This window comes from Balaenoptera borealis (genome assembly GCF_965194805.1).
Source record: "Balaenoptera borealis genome assembly, chromosome: 1".
In the NCBI taxonomy this organism is placed as follows: Eukaryota; Metazoa; Chordata; class Mammalia; order Artiodactyla; family Balaenopteridae; genus Balaenoptera; species Balaenoptera borealis.
The window spans coordinates 186,912,165-186,926,246 of record NC_138860.1 but is presented as its reverse complement, the minus strand read 5'-3'; the positions used below and the strand labels follow the sequence as shown (position 1 = coordinate 186,926,246).

The 14,082-nt window shown below is 50.2% G+C and overlaps 1 protein-coding gene across 6 annotated transcripts in view; it reads left to right on the top strand.

The window, feature by feature from the left end:
* PIK3CD (phosphatidylinositol-4,5-bisphosphate 3-kinase catalytic subunit delta) overlaps positions 1-14,082 on the top strand; it is a 50,994-nt gene that overhangs the window by 16,160 nt on the left and 20,752 nt on the right. For 4 of the 6 annotated variants that reach the window (XM_082352910.1, XM_082352909.1, XM_082352908.1 and 1 more), the window contains exons 1-2: positions 3,480-3,619; positions 5,391-5,509. The exons of 1 other annotated variant lie outside the window; for it this stretch is intronic. The gene's annotated coding sequence lies outside the window, so the exon portion shown is untranslated. Of the gene's footprint in view, positions 1-3,479; positions 3,620-5,390; positions 5,510-14,082 lie in introns of those variants that run through there. One more of the 6 variants, XM_082352906.1, reaches the window with a different exon arrangement.

Here is a 14,082-nt window from a genome sequence, read left to right as displayed (position 1 = left end):
GGTCCAGGAAGATCCCACACGCCGCGGAGCAACTGAGCCCGTGTGCCACAACTACTGAGCCTGCGCTCTAGAACCCGTGAGCCACAACTACTGAAGCCCATGTGCCTAGAGCCCGTGCTCCGCAACAAGAGAAGCCACCACAATGAGAAGCCCGCGCACCACAAGGAAGAGTAGCCCCCGCTCGCCGCAACTAGAGAAAGCCCTGAGAGCAGCAACGAAGACCCAACGCAGCCAAAAATAAATAAATTTCTTTAAAAAAAAAAAAAAAAGGAAGTTAACCAGGTTTGTTTACACAGCCTCCTTGGCCCTAAACTCCCTGTCTCTGGTGGTTAGGGATGCCTTCTTCCTCCCGGAACAGGGAAGATCCCTTTCACATGGGAGATTTACTTCCTGCTTTTAGGGGATAAAGAAGGTTCAGAGTGTCCTTTGTGCACTGGCTGTTTATCAGCTCCTTTTCATTCAAAATAATCAATATGCCAAAGTGGCGTATTTAGGGTTGACATATTCTGACCCCCTGCAATGCTGAGTGCCAGGTTTGAATACGAAGAGCCAAGCAGAATTCCAGGAAGGTTGGAGGCTGGGATATCGGTGGGCAGCAGAGAGAAGCTGACATTTCATCACAGCGAGCTCACGCGGAAGTGTCGGGATGGGGAGAAGAAGGAGTGCCTCATGGAGCAGATCAACTTCCCTCTTACAAGTCTGCTGAATGTACCAAGGGTTCTCATGGGTGCGAGCAGAGGCTCTTCGGATTTCTTGCCTCAAGCTCGGGAGCTTATAAAGAGGATCCACTCCTTCTGGCAGTCGCTCGTAGAGGACTGGGGATCTAATTTCCCTATTCTTTCTAACAATGGTGAAACTAATTTATTTATCCACTAAACTAATTTCTTTATACCCTCACTAGTATTTCAGAAAGGACTTAAGATCCCTTAGCTTGGAACGAGGAGATCAGGAGACTTTGATTTTTCTTCCCTCTCTGCCAGGTTGCTGCATCTCTTTGTGTCTTTCCCATCTGTGAGAGCAAACACTTCTCAGTGGTTAGTATACACACCTGGCACTGTTCTAGAGACTTTCCATGTGTCTGTATTAATTCACTTAATTCTCTCCCAAACAACTCATTACATTATGTATCTTTTGGGAATTTGTCAGTGCAGTTCCACTACATCTGTGAATACACGCAGGATGACTTCTGTGGCTTTTGCCATTTCAAAGAATCTTGGGTTTTTCTCTTAGCTCCAGAGGAAAATAATACCCCAATTTGAACATTGCTAATGGGGACCTTGTCTTTGAGCTTGACTTTCAACCAGACCCAAGCTGAAGAGAAAGGAAGTCTGCAGGATAGGGGGCCTGGGGAGAAGGGCACCCACCTACGGAGATGGGAACAGCCAAAGCCTGTCTGCCCCTTGGAAAATCTCTTTGGTGGCCTGGCCCTGAGGGGTCATTATCCCTTCCTGGTTGGGGGTTGTTAGGGATACAACCCCTCCCCAGTCAGGATGGCAGTCAGAGAACCCCTCCCAGCCTCTGTCTGCCCATCCAAGGTCCAGCTGTGACCCTGAGGCTTATTTTTCATCCTGGGAAACCCCCTTCCTGTGGGTCAAGGGCGGTCCTGCCCCCCCCCCCGACCCCGAGGTTCCCCTCCCTACCCGGGCTGAGTCCGGGTTCGAGCCGCCAGCGTCCCCAGGAGTGAAGGTGGGGGTGGAGGAAGCCAGCCGGTGGAGCCCTGGGTTGGGTGCGGGGCGGTTCCCACCCAGTGGCCAGGCTCCGCCTTCTCCAGAGATGATCGGCAAAGTGCACAGCCCGCTGCGCTGTGCGGGTAGAGAGTGAGGTTGAGTGTGAATGCGCAAGAGTGCGTCTGTGTCTGTGGTCTCGGCGTCTGTGTCATTGTGTGTTTACATAGAGTGTGTGTGTTTGTCTTCGGTCTCTGTGTCTGAGTACTTGTGCGGGAGTGTGTGACTTTGTGCGTCATTGTGTCAATTTACGTAACTGCCCGAGTGCGTGTGTGTGTGTGAACGTGCATGCTAGTGTATGTTTTTGTGAGTGTGTCTGTGTGTGACATCCGGGGACGGGATACGGAGGGGGATCCTCCCATCCTGAACCACCTCTCTCTTCTCCTCGAGGTGGCCGGGGCGCCCGGAACCCCGGCCCTGACAGGGGTGCTGGGGTTGGCGACGCAGAGCTCATCGAGGGTCCCGGGACCTCCCACGGCCGGGCCGCCTGGTCTGCGCATCCCAGGCTTCTTCCACATTCCCGGGAGCTCCTGGCCGAGTTTTTCTCCTGCCCTCTTCGCAGGCTCTAGGCGACGCTGGGGCGGAGGGAGGCTCTTTGGGCTCGGATGGGCGGGCCCTGCCTTGGGCGCCTCACCTGGAACCCTCGCTGGAGGCGGAGACGGGCGGAGCAGTTGGGACCACCGAGGGCTGTGCCTCAGGCCACTTTGTTCTGCCCCGCGTCTGCCCCGCCCGGGTGGGACCCCCTGGGGTCACTCTGAACCTCGCACTCCCTTCCTCCTCTTGCGCTCCACTGTGACAGATTGAAGTACGGCTGTGGACCCGAAAGAACATTCGATGGGACCTGGGACGTTGCAGGGCAAGAAGCGTGTGGGCCCGATACCAGTCCAAAGTGCTTCCAAGCTAGCTCTGCTGCTAAGAGGCTGTGGGATCGGGTGCGGACGTGTGTGTGTGTCTGTGTGTGTGTGAGTTCCTTGCCCTCTGAGCTTCGGCTTCATTTACAACCCAAGGGAGAACAATACCCACTTTACAGTGTGATGCCTGGATAAAAACTGGAGCAAAGTGCAGGGGGATGACCGCGCTATTGCACGCACGCTATGCCAGCACGCATAGTTCATTGTAATGAATAGGTGTATCATGAAAGTCCCGGGTTAACCCATTTATTTTCTAAATCCGACATGTGAGGGGAACTCCGATGGAGAGGGAGGCCCAGCGGCTGGGGAACGGCCCACACACTGGATTTGAGCACAGAGCCAGGGCTGGCCAATTACTCGGGTGACCCCGGCTCCCGACAAGTGACACTGGCCCCTTGCCCCGCCCTTTCTGTTGATTCCCTGGGAACCCGGGAGCGGAAAGCAGTTTGGCGGACGACCGGCCCTGGCTCACTTGGCAGGTGGCATTTTCTATCCTCTGGTTACAAGGTAGAAGGGGGGCCAGGGCCAGCGTGCGCAAGCCGTCCGGGGTCCAGCGGCGACTGAGGTTCCCGACTCCAGGCGCAACCCCAGCCGCCAGCAGGGAGCAGCGGGGGTCCGGGAGGATTTGCAGCGGTGTTCACGAGGCGCGCAGCGGACGCCTGCTCTCCAGAGCTTCGCCTGGCTGGGGCTGTGAGAATTTGCCGACGGTGCCCGCGCCGCCGCTGGCCCCGCCCCAGCCCCGGGGACGCCCCGCCCCCTGGCCCTGCCCGCGTCGGCCCGTTGTCCGGGCCCCGCCCAGGACCGCGCCCCTCAGCGGATGCCCCGCTCACCCGCTCCGCGCCGCGGGCCTGCCCTCAGGCCCCCGCGGGCTCCGCGCCGCCGCCCAGAGGCTCGCGCCCTCCAGTCGCTCCGGGACCCGCCCGCCGCGTCCCCTGGGCAACCGTCTCCAGGGAGACCGGGCCCCGCCCCCGGCACCGACACCCGGTACGGAGCCCACCTGTGCGGGCGTCTGCGGGGTCCCAGTGCACCCCCGACACCGCGCACGCCCCGCCCCGCCCCGCCCCGCCCAGCGCCGGGCTTTGTCCGCCTGGGGCGATCCGGGGCCCGGGGGCGCGTGGGGTCTGGGGGAGGAGGCGCGTTCCCGGGGCGGCCCGGACCCCGTTGGGGAGGCCGAGGTAGCGGGCCGCTCTCGCGATGTGATTCTCTGGTGTGGGCTGGTTCATGCTCTCCTTTTCTGATCTCGTTGCATCCCTTTTATGCCTCCGGGGGGGAATCCGGGGTGTCCCGCTACCGCCCTAGATGGGAATGAGCAGGGCCCTCAGCCGGGCTCCGGACGAGGACGCGCGCCTGTTCGGGGCAAGCTGTTTACTTGTCAGGGACCGAGCAGTTGCCGCGCGCGCCCTCCCCTCCCCCTGCCCCCGATTCGGGACCGAGCATCCTGCGCCCTGGCCATTCCTAGCGTTGCCTCCCAAGGCTTTGCCCTTGAACCCAGAGGGCTAGAGGGCGGTAGACCCAGCTCCTGAGGTCCCGGCCAGCGTGAGGGCCAGAGCAAAAGACGTCCTCCCTGGCCCCCTCTTGTGAATTCTGTCCCGGCTCCCTATTTCCTGACCTGAATTCCTAAGGACTAATTCTTCTCTAACCTTTCATTCTCTCGGCTCCATCACTCTTTTTGCTTCGTCTCTCCTCGTTTCGAAAGTGCTTTCTCTACGATCCTGTCTCATTTCCCTGTGACTGAGCTGTTGTTTTTTGTCCTCTTGTTAATTAACTCCCTTGGTCAGAATGGAAGTTATTTCTTTCTTAGCTCTTGTCGCTGACCTCCCGTTTCTCTGGTGACAGTGCCTTGGGAAGTGCCTTGCCATCCTCACCTGGATGCTAAATGGAGGGACCATCCAAGCCCATGTTCCTGGGCTCCTGCAGCAGGGTCCATGGGGTATCCTTCCAGGGATTAGGCTGGCAGCCGGGAGAATTCCAGCTTGGACCTTGGGAAATGTCTTCTTGGAATGGCACCTTTTCCAACGGCTTCCTAGGACTGGGCTTTTTGTCTCATGGAGAAACCAGTGGTTTAGGTTTCCTGCTCTTCCGGAGCCCAGTGGGTTCCAGGCAGGAGAATCCTGCTGTGCAGGTAGCTGGGGGGAAGTGTGGGGGGCCAGGTCCTGCTGCTGGAACCCAGCCACCTGGGCTCCCGGAACTCAGGTGTCTTTCTGTCTCTGGGGTCAGATTATTTCCAGGAGCCGCCCACAGTAGGGAAAGAAGCACCACAGATGCAGTGAGTGGGGCGACCCCTCCCCACACACCCTTCCTTTTCATCTCCAGCAAGCAGGGATGAATCTTCCTTTATGATGCAATTTGGGTCTTGAATGGGGACCTCAAGTTCACAGACCCGCTTTTTGCAGCCATTGAATGGAACTTGAACCCAGGCTTGTCTCAGATCACTTACTTTGCTTTAAAAAACCAAACAAAACAACAAACAACTCTAAAAATGATCTGAGTCATCTGTATGTATATTAATTCCTGCTTCGGGCACTGGAAATGTTCCTGTGGTTTGCTTCAGTACCACCAAAGGGAGCTGGGGGTGGCATTGACACAGATGGTGAAAAAGGCCCATCAAGCACAATGTGACTGGTTTGCAAAAAGGAAACCTTGGTGAAACAGTTGCTTTTGAGCTAAAGTCCTCTAAGAGAATGCACAGAAGTTTTCTGAGACTTTCTCTTTTTAAAGATTTCTTTCTTTCTCTTTCTTTTTCTTTTTTTTTCAGACACATAAGGAGCTCAGAGTCAGGCAAGGGCGGAATGACGCTCATTGATGCCAAAGCATCTTTAATCTGCCAGGCAGAGGGGCCTTTGCTGCTGGTCTTTCTTGGACCATTCCAGAGAGGTAGGTTGGGCAAAGGCAACAAGCGTGTGGGGGAAGAAGAGATGTTATTTTGTAGATAGGTTAAGAATTTGAATGGAATCCACCCTCTCTGACTATCTAGCCAAAGGAGAACTTCTCTTTAGGACTAGAATGCTAAAAGGAAGAGAGTGACCCAAATTTGTGCTTAGAGCCGATGAAGGGGGATGTGAACTAGACCCCAGCCAGCTTCCCAAGAGAGGGTTGCTGCTACCTGGGAAGGAAGGGGTGGCTGTGCTCCGAGGAGCCCTGGAGCCCATTATTAAACTGCAGCATTTGATATTTGACTTGCTGTGTTCATGATGGAGCTGGGCTGACCTATTTGGTGAGAGAAAAATCAAAACCTTCTTCCGAAGGAAGTGGATTGGATTTTCATAACTTGATATTGCTTCTCAAGGAGTCCTTAAGTGGGGACATTCTGTTTCTCTAGAGAGCTGGCAGTCACTGTATCAGTAAGAGTATGCTCCTTGGAACTTCTGGGACATTAGCTTGGAAGCTGAATGTAGTCCCTTCATTGTGCAAAGAAATTGAGGTCAGAGACTGACACTGACCGAGCCTTGGCTGAACACCTGCCTTTGGTATCTGGGGGTAGCTGGGTATGATTAGCAAGTGTGCAGATTGGTCCCATTTGCAGCCGTGGGGGTACATATGTATCCTGTGGGTGCACAGCACCATCTTCCTTATACGGATGCTCGAGCAGCTACTGTCATTTCTGATGGTTCAGGTAGGGCACGAGGTTACATGATGTCATCCTTGGAGGCTTTCCCCCAAACCCACCTCATTTTTTCTAGGTCTTCATCGGTACTTTCCAAACTTCTTTGTTAGTGTGGACCTTTTTAAAAAGATCAAAGTATTAAGCAGAATTTTAACCTATAAAGCAGATTAAAAGAGTGCCACTGTGGTACAAGTAGAGACTGGCCCAGAACTCTTCCCACTGAGCACCTGTCCTACTCCTGCCACCCTCTGAAGGCCTTGGGGTGCTTCTGTGGAACCCCAGGACTCCCTGGCACATAGGCAAAAACCATGGATTATGTAGACCTGTGTAGAGGAATTAGAGTTTCTCTTTCTGCTACACGCCTGTTTACACTATCTTGATTTGTGTTTCAGAAGATGCCTTTAAATAATGATTTTTAACCCTCCTACTTTTTGATTTGTAAAGAATACCTATTTACTGTCGAAAGTTTACAAAATACAAAAAAATTACAAGCATCACTCTTCTGTAATCCTACCCCCCCCCCCGAAAGAACCATTGTTTCCTTGTTGGAGTATCCTCCCCGGAGAGTCTTCTGTGTGTGTATCTTTGGAAACTTGATTTTTATTTCTAGGTAAATACTATCATGAACTTCCACAAAAACATAACTGAATGCATGTGTTTATCTCTGCTCTGTTTCAGAAGCCCACTAAAATGAGAGTAGAGGAATAAAAAGGTATAAATCCTTAAGAAAACAGAAAATGATGATAGAGGGGGAGGGATATGAGCAAAACTTTTGAAAGATGGGAAGCAGGTGGGTGAAAGAAAAGCAAAGCTTAGAATGTTGAATGTCCTGGCTGTGAGGGAAGCAAGCTGGCTTGTACACACGACCCACCAAAGGCTAAAGAATGGGGGCCACAGAGTGTTCCCAACGATGGGGGCGGGGAGCGGGGCTGGAGCAGGAATATCGGTTTAAAGTGTGTGTTAGAGCCACAGACCCCTCTCTCAGGCCACACAGCCGGGCAGCTCCCTCCTCCACCCGCAGAAGATGGCTGGTTTCCTGCAGGCAGTATTGAACCAGAGCAGCAGAGGGCAGGGGAGGCTCTGTATTGAGAACAGGAAGATTCAGTGAAAGTTTGCATGCTGAATAGACAGACCCTCTCCTAGCTGGTTCCCAGAACATGGCAGCCTGGCTTCTACCCATCTTCCAGGCAGGGGCCTTGAACTTCTCTCTAAGGAACCCAACCTCATATGAAAAAACGCTGCTTCTCAGCGACACCTACCAAGCAACCAGCCCTGCGCAAGCACCTTTCAGTGCCTCTCTCTTAAATTTGAATGGGCAGCCTGGATCGTCACACGCCGAATGAGTCCCCTAACATGAAAGACAGAGACCCAGAAGTCATAATCATGGTTGTTTTAAAAAAAGGCATATTTATAAAACAATAATAAGCTCTTGGATATCAAAACTAGGATAGTGGAAGTAGAAATTTCAATAGAATAGAGTTAGAAGATTGAACAGTGAATTTCTAGAAAGTAAGACAGAAAGACTTGAGGGACGGAAAATAAGAAAGAGAAGATAAGAAAATTAGAGCAGTTTGGGAGGCCCAGTATCCATCTCATAGGAGCTCAAGGGAGAGAAATGAAGAAGGAAAAGTTATTAAACTCCAGGAAAAAAAAAAATCTAGAACTCAAGAGTTTGCATTAAGAATCTCTGTGTAGCACTCAGCCCAATGAATAATAAGATACACTACATCAGGGACTTCCCCGCTGGTCCAGTGGTAAGGAATCTGCCTTCCAATGCGGGGGACGTGGGTTCAATCCCTGGTCAGGGAACTAAGGTCCCACATGCCGCGGGGCAACTAAGCACATGCACCACAACTACTGAGCCCGTGCGCTTCAACTAGAGTGCCCGCGTGCCGCAACTACAGAGCCCACGCGCTCTGGAGCCCATGCACCACAACTAGAGAGAGAAGACCCACACGCTACAACTAGAGAGAAGCCCATGCACCACAACGAAGAGCCCGGGCACCGCAACAAAAAGATTCTGCGTGCCTCAATGAAGACCCAATGCAGCCAAAAATAAAAATAAATAAATATATATTTTTTAAAAGATACACTACATCAAAGTAAAATATGTTCTATGGGACATCAACATGAACTTCCAAAAGTCCAGAGATAGAAGTTACTAAAAGCCAGCACAGGGAAAAGGGGCCACATACAGAAGATCAGAGAACAGAATGGCATTGGACTTTACAAAATCAACACCAGAAGCTACAAGACAGTGGAGCAACTCTTTCAAATTTCTGAGGGAAATTAATTCCCAACTCAGAATTCTGTAATCATCATTCAAGCAAAATAATAGGATGAAGACATTTTTCAGACATGTCATTTTTCAAAAACTTCACACACACACCCCCACCCTTTGTATCCCTTTTCAAGGAAGCTTCTAGAGGATGTGCTCTACTAAAATGAGAGAGTAAACCAAGAAAGAGGAACAAGTGGTACAATATGCAGTTGTCTCTTGTTTCTCATTTGGCTCAGCCACCCAATGACTTTCTGTATTTCAGCTGTTGTCTTACTTTGAGCCTTGGGAGTGGGGAGGGAGAAGAACACCTACCCCACCATGGGGACTTAAAAATACTCTCTTCCAAGCCTCCCCTGCAGCCAGCACCTGTGATGTGGGCTCCACTGATGAAATGTACCTATGTTATATTTTGACAGAGAAGAGAGGGATGAAACGTGTGTTGTTTCCATGGTTATGGTGGTGATAGCGGGGATGGGCTGCAAGGTTGAGTTCTTGGCACAGAAGTGGCAGGGGTACAAAGTAGCACCCAGTACTCAGTGGCAATACCAGCAATTTTGCCATCAGACATGATTCTGTATCATGGAGTCCACATAGTGTACTACAGTTATATTTCCTTTCTTGTTCAACTTTTTGCTTTTCCTGGAGTTGATAGTTGCCTCATATTTTTATTTGCTTTGTTTTCAATATACTAATCACTAATTCTTCCTCAAACTCTCCAACAGAACTACTAAACCCCTCACAATGCAGCAAATATGTCAGACAACCTGTCAGCTCCTTCCCTGCTTAATCGGTGAGAGTCAGCTTCTTTACTTGCAACCAAGAACCCTGACTGGTGGAGAGAAGGTGAAGGGAATTCCCATAATGATAGTGAAGAGAAGTTCCAATATCACAGTTGTGCAGCTGGTCTAGAGAGCAACTAGCCCAGTTTGGAGCAAGATGGCTGAGGGCCCCAGGAGGAATCTCTAAGAAAAAAATGGAGCTGATGGATTATCTGACATATTTGCTGTATTATGAGGATTTTATAGTTCTGTTAGAGAGTTTGAGGAAGAATTACATATTCACACATAGAAAACAAAGAAAATTAAAACCAAGGCAACTGTAGGAGTAACAAAAAGTTGAACAAGAAAGGAAACCATAGTATAGTATGTGGCCTAGCTTTGAACAATATTTACATAGTTATAATAATGGAAGCACTAAAGTTTGATTAACAAAAAGTGATCACATAACTATATCCAGGAAATGGGGGAGAGGATCCATGCATGTGTGTATGTGCAGGAAAGCACAAACTCATCTTCTCAGGTAAGAAGTTAAAAGTTGAAGATCAAGAAATATCAGTATAAACCTATTATTTAGAAATGCAGAGTTAAATACCAAAACATACAACTGAAATTGGGGGTGGTTTGTTTGGATATGGAGGTCATGAAATTGGGGGTGGTTTGTTTGGATATGGAGGTCATGAAATTGGGGGTGGTTTGTTTGGATATGGAGGTCAAGGGACTGCTAATTTTTTGCTGCAAGCATTTTAGTTTTAATTAATTTTTAAAATTATGTGCTTGCATAACTTTCACAGATATTAAAATTTAAAAGTCATTAGTATGATGGCCACATCCACCCATAATATAGCTGTTTTCATTTTCTCTATGCTTTCTGAAATGTTTTGTCCACAAACACATGTTGCCATGATAAATATATGTGCATTATTGGTTTCATTTAACGTGGGGACTATTTGCAGTGCCGTGTCATTCTAATGACTACATTCACTCTTGTTGTTTGTGTTATCATTTACTTAGACATTTCTTTATTATTTTTGATTTATGAGTTTCACAGACAATACCACAATCAATATCTTTGTGCATATAGCTTTTTCTTTTTCACTTTTGAATTGCTTCCTTAAGACAGTTTCCAAATTCCCCAAACTACCAGATATGAGACCATGGATCTTTCTCTTGATTTTGCTGTGTAGTATTGGGGCACCCTGCATGGTTGCAGGCCCAAGGCCCCCCTGGGTACACCATGAACTGAGCATCATAGGAGATCATTGGGATAGAACTTTTTGTAGGGTAGTTGGCTTATTTTTTTTTCTGATGGCAGTAGCAGGAGTCAGTCTCTCTTTTTTTTTTTTTCCCATATAGAACAGAATTTCCAAAGACCTACACCTCTGTTTCTCTGATGTCTGTCTTGGTTTTCCCCCACTGAATATTTCCTTTTTAAAATATTCAAATTAGAAGTTACTGTTCTACTGAATAATATGGACTCAAAGGAGACACATTTAAAATGGGAGAGAGTGAAAAAATAAAAGAAGAAGGAGAAGGAAAAAAAAAAAAAGAAGTGAAGGAGGCAGAAGTGGGTAGACTAGGAAACCAGGGAGAAAGGTAGTTCATGTCCTCAGCTTACCTTCCAGGCAGACATTGGGATGCCTTCTTCTGCACGGTGTCACATGACTTTGTTATTTTGTCCAATCCCATCCTTCACCCCTCTGACCTCTTTTTCTCCAGGTGGCAGGAGCTGGGGTGTCAGACAGCCCTCCAGACAAGCCCATCCTTCCTCTTCCTGGGATGGTCTTCAGGATGTCCTACTTGCCTGGACTAAAACAAAAACAAAAACAAAAAAGAAAGCATTTGTATCTTGGAAGAATAGCACATCTATCCTAAAACTGTACCTGTTGAGGGCCCTGGGCCATGCAGTTCCCTCTGGCCTATGGCCTCATTCTTTTCAAGAGGTGAAGGATGCAGGCTTCAAGGTTGGGCTGCTGGGATGCCTGCTCCTCAGCTCCTTAAGAGCAGAGGATTGGGGTGTTTTGTGGCCTGTAGGGCCCAACGCCTTCCCTCATTCATCTGCTCTGCCAGCTCTGACCTGGGGCCCTGGCCTCATTGCTTTCCCGCTCCATTCTTGCCTCCCTTCCTTCCATTTTCCTCACAGCAGCCAAAGCAAAGCAGTCTTCTTCATAAAGCGTAAAATCAGGCCGTCTCCGTCCCCTGCTTAAAACCCCCCAGTGACTTCCCACTGCAGTGGTGACAAAGCCTGGCTCCTCACCGAGGCTCCAAGGCCATGCAGGATCAGCCACTGGGACTTAGTTGCCCCAGTCTCCCTTCTGCTGTGGCTCCCATTACCTGGTCTTCTGCCTCAGGGCCTTTGCACTTCCCGTTCCAGCTGCCTGGAATCCTATTTCATAGATCTTTGCTGGATCCTTCTCGTCATTTGGGCCTCATTTGCAATATCTCACCTGAGGACCCTTATCTGACCTGCCATCCAAAGGAGATGCTCCCTGCAAACCCGTTTTATCACATTCTAATCCTATACTCTCTGAAATCATCTTGTTTATTCAGTTGTTTCTTTTCTCTTTTTTTTTTTTTTTGTCTTTTCCTGTTAGAATAAAAACTCCGTAAGAACAGGGATGGTGCCTGTCCCATTCCCTGATGGACACTTAGAAGGCGATCAAATAAATATTTGCTGAATGAGTGAATGAGCGAGTGAATGAATGAATAGGACTTGGGACCTTCAGCCTTCTGGGTCAAGGAGGGGCCCCTCATTCTTTTTCCTGAGGGTCTCTAGGAGGATGTGGTGGTTGAAGGATCTCCTGGCAGCCAGAGCAGGGTGGTGGTTTCTGGAAAGCTCCTCCGGGGTAAACATCCAGGAGATTCACCAGGTGGTGGGCCCTCCAGGTAAAGCATCTTCCACTCTGCTTCTAAAGCGCTCACTTGCTCTCACTTTCCACCTAAGTTGGGCAACAGGAAAAGTCCATTTCATTCTCCGTGGGAGACTGGCTGGAAACAACAGTTGATTAGAAGGCCTTTTTGAGGCTGAGAAGTCCTGAAAATAAACCCGGGTCAAGAGGCCCAGCGTGAACTCTGCTCTGTTCAGCGTGATGTGGAAGGCCGGCCCCTGGGGCCCCCTGCTCCTTGTCACATGGCTGCTGGTCTCGCATCCTCCCAGCCTGGGTGGATGGTAGATACTTAGACGGTGTGCGTAACTACCTTCTACAACTTTCTGTGACTGAGGCTCCTTCCCTTGGGCTAACTAGGTTGTAACTTTGGGCTCTGAAATCCAGGCGTTGGACAGATGTTTTGTCCTCAGGTTAAGGACATGAACATCTCTCTCTATACAGGTTCATAGGAGCCGTCCAGGGGGACCTCTAGACTCTTGATTTAGAATAACATCCGAAGGTACAGGGCACGTTTCGCCCAGGGCACCCCTCAGGGAAGAGGAGGTTTATCGCTCAGACAAGCAAGACACAACTTCCCTTCTTTTCCCACTGCCTGTCCCCTGCTGAGAGCGACTCATGTGTTCCCTTGGGAGGCTGTTCCCCAGGGCATGTGATTGCTCCCTAGGCGCCAAAAAGCCTGTCTTTACATTGACAAAGGCTGGGCAGTATCTCCCGGTCAGTGCGTCAGCCACATTTGTGACGGCCACTGGGAAGAGGCAGAAGTCTAACAGACTCGGGAGACGCCAGCCCAGAGCCCCAAAGTGGTGGAGTTTCAACAGGAATGAAAGGGATCCTTCGGCAGTCCTGAGCTTGGGACAAGCCATCAGCCAGCTGGTCTGCCAGCCCAGGGGGACTATATAGGCTGCAAGGTCACTCCTAGTCCCGAAGAAGCATTTGCAGGATTCTGCATCTGGGATTCTACATCCCTTGCTTGCCCTTTTCCCTTAGAAATAACTTAGGGCCCCCTGAGGCGTTCCCTGCTGCCAGTGGGGAAGGATGGTGGTGGCAGATGTCCTTTTATCGAAATCTTTAGAGAAACTCCTCTGCCGGCCGCTCAGGACTCAGGAGGTCAGACCCCTCAGACCTTCACAACTGAGAAACTGTTCTTCAACCTCAGGCCAGAGAAGGTGCATCTACCTGGGAATGTCTAGGAACAGCTCGCAGAGGGTTGGTGACAGAGACCCACCCCCCCTCAGCCAGGATGACTGCTGCCGCGCCGCTGTTCTGTGGATTGTGGGGGCCGGAAGTGGGAAGGTGAAAGGAAGCGAGCTCCTTCTTGCCCAGTCTTCTTTACTATTTTATTAACGATTCAGATGTGGACGGACAGAGAAAGCCTCTCTCAAGATTCTGGATGACAGAGTGAGAAGGATTGTTCATGGTTCTTCTTTGGTCCATCCCACTTTAGTGCCTTGAGGGTGGTCGTGACCCTTACTTACCTTCCTGGCCCCATGGCTCCACATCTGTGTGCAATCTACTGATCCCAAATGATATCTCTGTGACCCCAAAGACCTCTCCCCTGGGCTCCAAACTGGGACGTTGCCCCTTGGCTCTCTCCACTGGGATGTTCAGTAAGCAGCTCAGATTCAGTATGTCTGAAATGGAGCGCTTGCTGTTTCGATTCCCCGCAAATCTTTCTCCCTTATACTTTCCCATCTCAGTAAATATCCACCAGCCGTGCAGTCTCCCAAGCCCAAACCTGCCTGTCATCCTTGTTCCTTCCCTCACTGTCCCCCATCTGACCTCCCCACCCCCGCACCGCCCACCCCGCCACCAGCTCGTAGATACACCTTGATTCCCTCCCTCTCCAGTTCCATCTCCTCCTCCAGGATCAAGCCACAGTCATCTGTGGCACGAGCTGC